The sequence below is a fragment of the Artibeus jamaicensis genome, unplaced genomic scaffold, assembly GCF_021234435.1.
Source record: "Artibeus jamaicensis isolate MK-2021 breed Jamaican fruit bat unplaced genomic scaffold, CSHL_Jam_final scaffold_847, whole genome shotgun sequence".
NCBI classification, from domain to species: Eukaryota; Metazoa; Chordata; class Mammalia; order Chiroptera; family Phyllostomidae; genus Artibeus; species Artibeus jamaicensis.
Genome location: NW_026522057.1, coordinates 27695584 through 27704295, shown reverse-complemented (window position 1 = coordinate 27704295; position 8712 = coordinate 27695584).

Sequence of the window (8712 nt, the reverse complement as noted above, 5' to 3'; positions counted from 1 at the left end):
GACTGACAGCCAGAGTCTTCCCTCCTGGCTTCTGTTGTCCAGAACTTTCAATCTGCTACTCTTGGTCTGTGATCAGCGACTGTATATATTATCCTATGACCTCATACCAGTCCCTCCCCAAAAAGTCAAATCGATTTATTGGCTGTGGAAGCCAAAAGGCAATCACTTTGCATTGATGTAATTTTTCAAGGTAACGACTCATAGACAATAAATTCACTGCTTTGTTGCCCAGTGTACAAAGTAGATATTACAAAGAAAGAACAGTTAAGTTTATAAATCTGGCAAGAGGAGTGACTTAGAGCAATGAATCACAAGTTAAATGAAGGATTCGGGCATAATTGTGTCCAAGACAGAGATGGGTGTGTGAGTCCAAGCCCAAGGGACACAGGGTATGTCACAGGACGTGTGGGGCTTCCTTTTCTCCTCTTTCATGAGTGTGTAGTGAACACGGGGCTGCTGTGCCCGAAGAGCGGCAGTGTGTGGATTAAAACCGAAACCCGGTTGTTTAAAACAGTGACCCACAGAGAACTCCCAGGCCAAAGGCTGGGTTCCTGCGTGCTCCGGGCCTCGCGCAAAACCACCAGCACCTGGGTGTTCAGAACAGGGCAGGGACTTCCCTTAAAACTGGGCAGTACTCATCAACCAGGACGAAGACCAAGCCTGAAAGCCCTGCTGGAAGTTCTTCTAGAAGTTCACTGCTCTGGGCCAGTGCCCAGCCCGATGGAAGCCCAGATCGGGGCAGCAGCCTCCTCCTGAAAGCCCTCCAGGCTGCCTTCTGCCGCTGCAGCCTCCACTCATCGTGGCACACCGACGCTCTTAGCACATTATTCAGATCGTATCAGTTCTCTGTTCAACCTGTGTTGCTCTGAACAGAAAAGTTGAAACTACAGAATTACCAGCAAAAAAACATGAACAGACGCACAAACTTTGGGTACGCAAGCATTTTCTAGGAGACTCACCATGTCAGGAAAAAAAAAAAACAAAAGAACACAGATACATTGGAATTTATCAGAATTAAAAACACTTGCTCTTTGAAAGACACTGATAAGAAAATGAAAAGACCAGCCACCACTGTGAGAACTATTTGTAAAACATATGCCTAACAAAAAGACCTCTCCAGGTATTTTTAAAAAATAAACCTCAATAAGCCAACAAGCCAATTAACAGAATGAGCAAAAGGTTTGAACAGTTGATTCACAAGAGAAAGTACACAAGTAGTTAATAAGGATGTTAAAAAAATACTCCACATCATTTCATCAGAGAAATGCAAATCGAGAGCTGTCAGATGCTCCTGCACACCCATCACACGGCTGCACCGCAAACCTGACAACAACAAGTGTTGACAGAGGTGCAGCCGTGGGCCTCTCACACAGAGGGTGGGACCTTACACAGCACATGTACTGCTCTGGAAAAGAGCTGGACACTTCCGTATAAAGATAAACACACCCTAACCTCTGGAGCCCAGAAATCCCTCTTTAGGTCACACCAAGTGAAATGCAAACGTGTATCTAACACACACTTGTACAGAAATGCTCGTAACAGCTTTACTCACAATGGTGTGAACTGGAAGCAGCCCTAACACCCATCGGCAGGTGAATAGCTAAGGGGTACTGAACCGTTCCAGGGAGTTCTGCCTGGCCACGCAAAGGAACCACCGATAAACACAGAACTACCTGCTGGGCAAAGTAAGCCAGACCTGGAAGAGCATGTAGGGCCTGCTTCCATTTCAGCGAAATTCTAGGATAGGCAAGATGAATGAATGCAGAGTGTCAGAAAGGGTTGGTGGGGGGCAGAGGGTTGACTATAGGGAGACAAGGGAACTTTCTGGGGTAATGACAATGTCCTCTATTTTTTTTAATGATGATGTATTTAAGTCACTTTTTTTTTTTAAGATTTTATTTATCTTTAGAGGGGAAAAGAAGGAGAGAAATATCAATGTATGGTTGCCTGTCATGGGTCCCCTGCTGGGAACCGGCCTGTAACCCAGGCATGTGCCCTGACTGGGAACTGAACTGCTATCCTTTGGTTCCCAGGCCCGTGCTCAATCCACCAATGTCCTCTATCTTGACCAAAATCCATCACACTCTACACTGACCACGATGCATGTTACTGTATGTACATGATACCTGGACAAAGTTGACTGTGTTTTAATCTCCATTGACTCCTGATTTTAGTCTTTACTTCTTCGGACACTGCTCACCCCTTACAGCCCCCCACCCCCAGCTAATCTGAACAACTTTCTGGACACTGTGCCACAGGGCAGCTGGTCAGGGAAGGTGTTGCTTCAGACCCAGATGAAGTAGGGAATGTGTGTTCTGAGCATCCCACAGAGAGAATCGAGGCGGAATGGCCAGGGGAACTGGAGGAGCTCGAATGGAGGCGTCCAAGCTGCCAGGCCAGAGCCCCTGGGAACTGCCCTAGCACGGATGCTGGGGTAGCAGCGTGGAGTGGCGACCTCGACGGGGTCACGTGGGCAGTTTCACACACGCATGTGTCTGCTGGGATGGCAAGGGGGCGTCTTCAGACTCCACTCAGCAGACCTCTCAGCTGGCAGTGTGCCAGCAGCCTGGCGGGAAACAAGCGGTGGACCACGAGGGCAGAAAGTGGCCCTCCAGAACCTGAGGGCAGATGGCGGCCAACTGAAATCAGCTTAAGGAAATAAAGCATATTGGAAAGACACCAATAGCTTCCAGAACCCCAGGAACTGTGCTGACCTCCGCTTTACTTGACCTGACTCCCCACTTAGCCTGCCTCTCTCTCTCCTCCTCCTCGCTTCTCTCCTCTGTCTCTCTGTCTGTCTGTCTGTCTCTCTCTCCATGGTTTCTTGCCTTACCATCTCTGTCCATGTATATCTCATTCTTTTTCTCTTATCAAGACTTGGTTGTCTTCCCCCCCCCCCACATCTGCTTGGCTAAACATATGCCCCACTGCCAAAATTTAAGCGATCAGCTCAGACACATCACTTTCACCTTAAGTCCAATTTGCAAACTCCAGGGAGAAAGGGTGTCTGTGGCCCAGCTCAGCAAGGCTTTTGCCGACTCCCCTGCAAAAGGGCAGCTCTCTGCAAAAAAGAGGGCCATGGCCCCAACAGACACCCCAAATGGAATATAATACAGCAGGAGCCGAAATATACCAAGTCTGCCTTCAAAGTATCCCCTAAAGGAATAACACAGCAGAAGCAAAGAATTACCCGAGCACATCACCCACAGCCTTATCTGTAGCGGCAAGACAGGTTGCAAACTCAAATGCCTGCAGGAGTCGAGGTGCGGATATAAAGGAGGAAGGCAGGCATAGCAATGACAATAGGCACGACAGTAGGTGGGGACTGCAGCAGAGTGGAGAGCAGATGCCAGTGTTGAAGACAGGCTGCTGTGACCTGGACTCCATGGCCCAGCTGGAATGTGAGAATTCTGAATGTGAAGGGTCGTGCATGAATTCTGTTGGCAACTAATCCAAAGTTAAAACAACAGCTACAGCAAAGTCCTGTGTATTTCAAACAAGACGCATCCACAAGCCATGATTCAATCCACGGGCACCCACTGTGCCCCAATCCGTGTATAAGTTAGTAGCTTATAGAGCTTAGGTAATTTTAGTAATCGTGAAAGTGGTTATAGAAAACTTGGAACATAGAATAACATTGAAGGTAACTGACACTGTGTATAAGAAAGGTGACTGCTTGGACAAGAACTGGTATGTAATATTAGAAATTCAGAATAGTTGTGGTAAGGTAGAGGAATGTTTTCCTTAAAATTCTACTTAAACATGTACATGTGTGTCTCTGTGTGTCTCCCTGTGTGTGCACATGTGTCTGTGACTGCATGTTTGTGTTGTGTGTGCGTGTGTGTGTATGTGTGTGTTCAATGGTCCTGAAGGAAAGTCCACCGCTGGGCGAGGAGCCACTGTTGGCGTCCCGCGGGGACGGCCCAGAGAGGGGCAGGAGGGGTGGACGCCAGCCTTTTCCGTTTGTGCCCGATGCTGTCTGCCAAGCTTTGTCATTCCCTGGTGACTCACGGGCACTTCTGACAGTTATTAGTGATGATTTTATAGCATGGCCTGATTACATTACTACTAAAGGTTGAAGCTTCTAAGAAAATTAGCTTCTTCCCTCCAGCAGCCCATCAATGACAGTGTCACCTTGTCCCAGAAATGTCCTGAGGGTACTCATTCCACCCTACTGGTCCCTGGGTCCCTGGTGCCTGTGTGAGAGAACTATCTTTATGTTACTGTCAGAGCACATTTGACTGATGGGGGGATCCCTTTAATCAGTTGCAAATTACCTTCTTAAATATAGAGGTATTTTTGTGTCATGAAGGAGCAAAGAACTAACAAGACATATTTGGGCAACTTGTGCCCACGAAACGCCAGCGTGCATTGGCCAGCTGTTCTTAGTCTTGCTTTGAAATTGGTCCAAGTTCATCCTCTCTGCTGCCATCATTTAAAAAAAATTCTCACCCAAAGATATGTGTATTGATTGCAGAGAGAGGAAGATGCTGGGGCGGGGGGAGAGAGGAGACAGAAACATCAATTACCTCTTGTGTGGACCCGACTGGGGATTGAACCCTCAACCTTTTAGTGCACAGGACGACACTCCAACCAACTGAGCCACCAGCCAGGGCTCTACAGCCATCTTTACCCTCTCATCACGTGGACGTAACTTTTGAATATACTATTTATATTGACTGTCCTCAAGCGTGAGGCTCCATGAGGGGAAATTGATAGGATGTGAATTTGGCAGGTTCTTGACGCCTGTTAAGAACTTTGTTAGTGACAGACAATCTCATTATTTGGGACGCTTTCTCAGGAATGTGTCTGTGCCCTCTATTAGTGCACCATTTGTGCCACTTTTTAGGCAGACCTGGGTCCGAGTTCAGAATTCCTGAAACCAGCCCAGTTCCCACTCGGCTGGCACTGAGAAAGAGAGGAACACCAGGGAGGAAGGCAAATGAAGACAGTGTTTCTAGAAGGAGGGATCAACTGTGATGAGGGTGGCAGGCGAGGAATGACCAGTGGGTTCCCATTGGCAATCCAGGGTCCTCGTGACATTAACAAGAGGAGTTTGGGTGGCATTTACAAGGTGGAAAGGCTGATTGGAGTGGGCTCAAGAAAGAACAGAAATAAGGAAGTAGAGGCAATGAACGAACAACTCTCTAAGGGAGCAGGTCGGGGGCAGCAGCTGGGTGAGGACTCGGGGTCTGGAGAGGCAGATGAAGAAGGGTGGGATCACAGAGGGCAGGGTGCACAGCCAGATCTGCCCTCTGCCCAGGGTGCCCTCAGGGTGACCCGAGCTGCAGAGACCAGTGCCTGGCGCCCACCCCTGCCTGTCCAGCCTCAGCAGGCTACTGCAGGGTCCCGTTCCCCAGACCAGAGGCAGAAGCACACACGCCCTCGGGATGGTTGTGCCCCACTCCTGGCAGGTTTTGAGTGTGAGGAACACGCAGCAGCAGCACCGAGTCATTGTTCACACTTCCGGGCTGTGGTAGCCAGGTTTTGGACTTCGGGATCCCCCAGGTGCCTGTCACTAGAATATTGGTTTGTAATGAAAGATCTCTTGGTTCTGAGAAAAGTCCTTACAATGGCCTGCCAGGGCCCACCTCACCCCCAGCGGTGTCCCGCCCAGATCTTTGCCCTCAGCACATAGTTCCACCCCAGGGCCTTTAAGTTCACTTCCTTTAAGCCTCTGCTCATGGGGCCATCCTGACAATCTCCGTTTAAAACCACAACCTGCTCTCTCTCCTCCCTGTGTATTTCCCACCCCGTTCCTGAGTCCATTTTAAATGTTTCCCATTTTATTTACTTATTATGTCTGTGGGGGTTGTTCTGGAGGTGGCAGGCATCTCTACTGTGCTCACTGATGTACCCTGGGTGACTGACTAGCTCAGTGGCTGGCACGTGGTAGGTGCTCAAACACTATTCGCCAAATGCATGAATTTTTGGACACCCCTTTAGCCTGGTGCACGGCTTCTCTGTTTATCCTTTCCAGCCGAAGCTTATCGCCTCAGTCATCTATTGCTGTGTGAGGAACCCCCAAAACTTAGTGGCTTAAGACACCCACCACTGTATTGGCTCATGATTCTGGGCGTCAGCAACTTGGACAGGTTCATGGTGGGTGGAGGGCCTGCCCTGGTTGTCTGGGCTCACTCTCGTGGCCCCGCCTTCCAGGAGGACTGTTACCTGTCTGGAGACGGGTGCTGGCTGGCAGTGGGCCTCCCTCTCCACGTGGTCTCTCACCCCAGGTGGCTGATCCTGGAGCCTTTAGGTGGCATCTCAGGGCAGCGCAAGGGTAGGAGGCCTGCCAGCTCTCTGCAGCTGGTCAGCACTGGGTCTGCCCTGGGCACGCAGGTCTGGCTGGGCCGTTTGTTCTGCCACACTGACATCCCTCAATGACCCTGACATTGTGGGAAGGTGGGAGGTGTGCGACTGACCCCTTTCGATGGCAGCCCGGGGTGCTCACCCACCTCTTCCTGAAATGGGGTGACTTCACGAGAAAGTGGCTACATTCCTAGTGATGAGGGCCCTGTGCAATGGGCCTAGATCTCTATAAAGTGCTTTGAAACAGGAGTCCATACCCTGACCTTAAAAAGGCCTCCTTCCTGCAGGACGTGGGGATAGAGGGCTGATACTTCTCTTTCAGGTGTCATTTTTCTAGCAGTGACGTCCCTCTCCATCCCTATTACTTGGAAGACCACTTCGCACGGAAGGATGACACTCCAGGTCTGATGTCATCCACCAGGGGATGCGTCAGGCCCCAAGAGTGACGGCAGAGGCGGAAGGGTAATGGCTAATAAATATCAGCCCCATTTATTAATTTGATTCATCCAATTTCACAGGAGGCTTGTTGTGGGGGGAGGGTCAAGGAAATGACTCACATGTCCCCCGAATGAGGCCTGCAGGGCTTCCGCCAGCACTTTGGCCATAGTTCTGAGGTTAGAGGAGACTTCTGAAGAATATTAATTCTGGCTGGGAGCTGGATGTGAAGTTGAATGGAAATGAAAAGCTTCAATGCATTTGTGCCCGGGCAATGGCGCTGTGAGGAGACCCGGTGCTGAGCGGAGCCAGATGGGTGGTTTAGTTTCGTGACTATTTTTCCCGTTTCCCGTCCCTAAGCCGTATGTAATGGGAGGTCAGGCTCCATCCTTCACTGCAAACAGCTGCTGTGCAGCGCCGCCGGGTCCCCGGTTCGCAGGTGTACTGGCGTTCTCAGCTGAGAAAGCTGGCTCGTCCCCGGAACAGGAAGCAAGCTTTGAGGTTCCCAAGTTCTCAGTATGTGTCTTGCGGGTCTTTTCTAAGATCAGAACTTACTTTACCTGAGTCCCCCAGTGTAAAGGCAGGAGAAGAGAATCTTTCCCCAAGTTTCAGAAATACAGAATATTGAATTACTGTCTGGGAACAAGTGATTTGTGTTAGCCTCTGTGGTGTCCATGTCTTCACCAAAACCCACCAACAACACACTTGTCACCAGGTAACTTGGGTTCCTTCACTCCTTTTATAAACACATACCCCAGGGGAACCATGAACTGTCTCTGTCAGGAGGGATTAAAAAGACTTCGAGGGTTTGCGTTGGGTGGTTAGGGACGGGTGCTGGACCCCGGGAAGCAGAGTTTTGCTCTGGGCTGGAAGTGGAGGATCCATGCTTGGCTATCTTAGGGATGCTTAGCTGGAAGACGGAAGACCATGTGAGGCCAGCCCAGTACCTGGACAGGCAGCCAGCACTCACATCAGCCAGGATAGGGGATGTTGGACCCTGTCTGCGGTCCGATTGAGCAGATCTGACTACGGAGTGCTCTCATTTTTATATTGCTGCGGCATGCACATGGGGTGCTTTTGTCTGATAGTGTCCTGTGAAATCGTCACATCCCACAGGAGAACTCCAAGGCCCCATCATGAGGGCCAGGCCAGCCTTGCTGTTGGGAGCTGTCTCCTCCTACTGTTCATCCACTTGCTTATTTCTCCCACATGCAACATGATACACCTCTCTGATGGACACTCGATGACTCACAAGCAGGGACTCATTTCATCAAATGCAGCCTCAGGACCCTCCCTGCTCCTGCCTGGCCCCCCCCCCCAGCCTGCTCTGGCTTTCCCCGCCAGCCCTCTGACATGCGCTGGGCTCATTTGCTTGTGGTTGGTTTGGTGCTGGTGAGCTCCATAAGGTCAGGGCTGTCTGTTCTGCTCACTGCTGTAGCTGCATTGCCTGGAACCAGCTGGTGCTCAATAATGATTGACTGTGGGGGCAACTTTGCCCAAAAGTCCCCCAGTTCACCACAGATGAAAATGAAACTACCAAGACATGATCTGCTTGGAGAGAAGAGGTGGCCAATCTCTCACAGGAGAAAGACCAAGAGCCCTTCCTCAAGGGGCTTTTATTGGGTTGTAATACACAGGAATACAGGCAGCAAGAATCAAACAGTAGATAACATCTCAAAGAAATCTGAGGGCTTAGTCTGAGTCAGTGTCTGTCAGGAAAGGGGGTTGCAGAAACTGGGAGACATGCTCATTTCCTGCTCTGACTCTTATGAATGAAAACACTCTTAGCAAAGCAGGCTTCACAGGACTTTTAGGAACTCTTTCTTATGCCCGATCACCCTGAATCCGCTCTAGCCAGCAAAGGGCTGCACCGCCCTCCCAGTCATAGGTTTTCAGGCTTAAGTGGATTAGAGCCAGGAAGCCCTTCTCCCAGATGGAAATTCAGACTCAGGCTATGTCAGAATACCT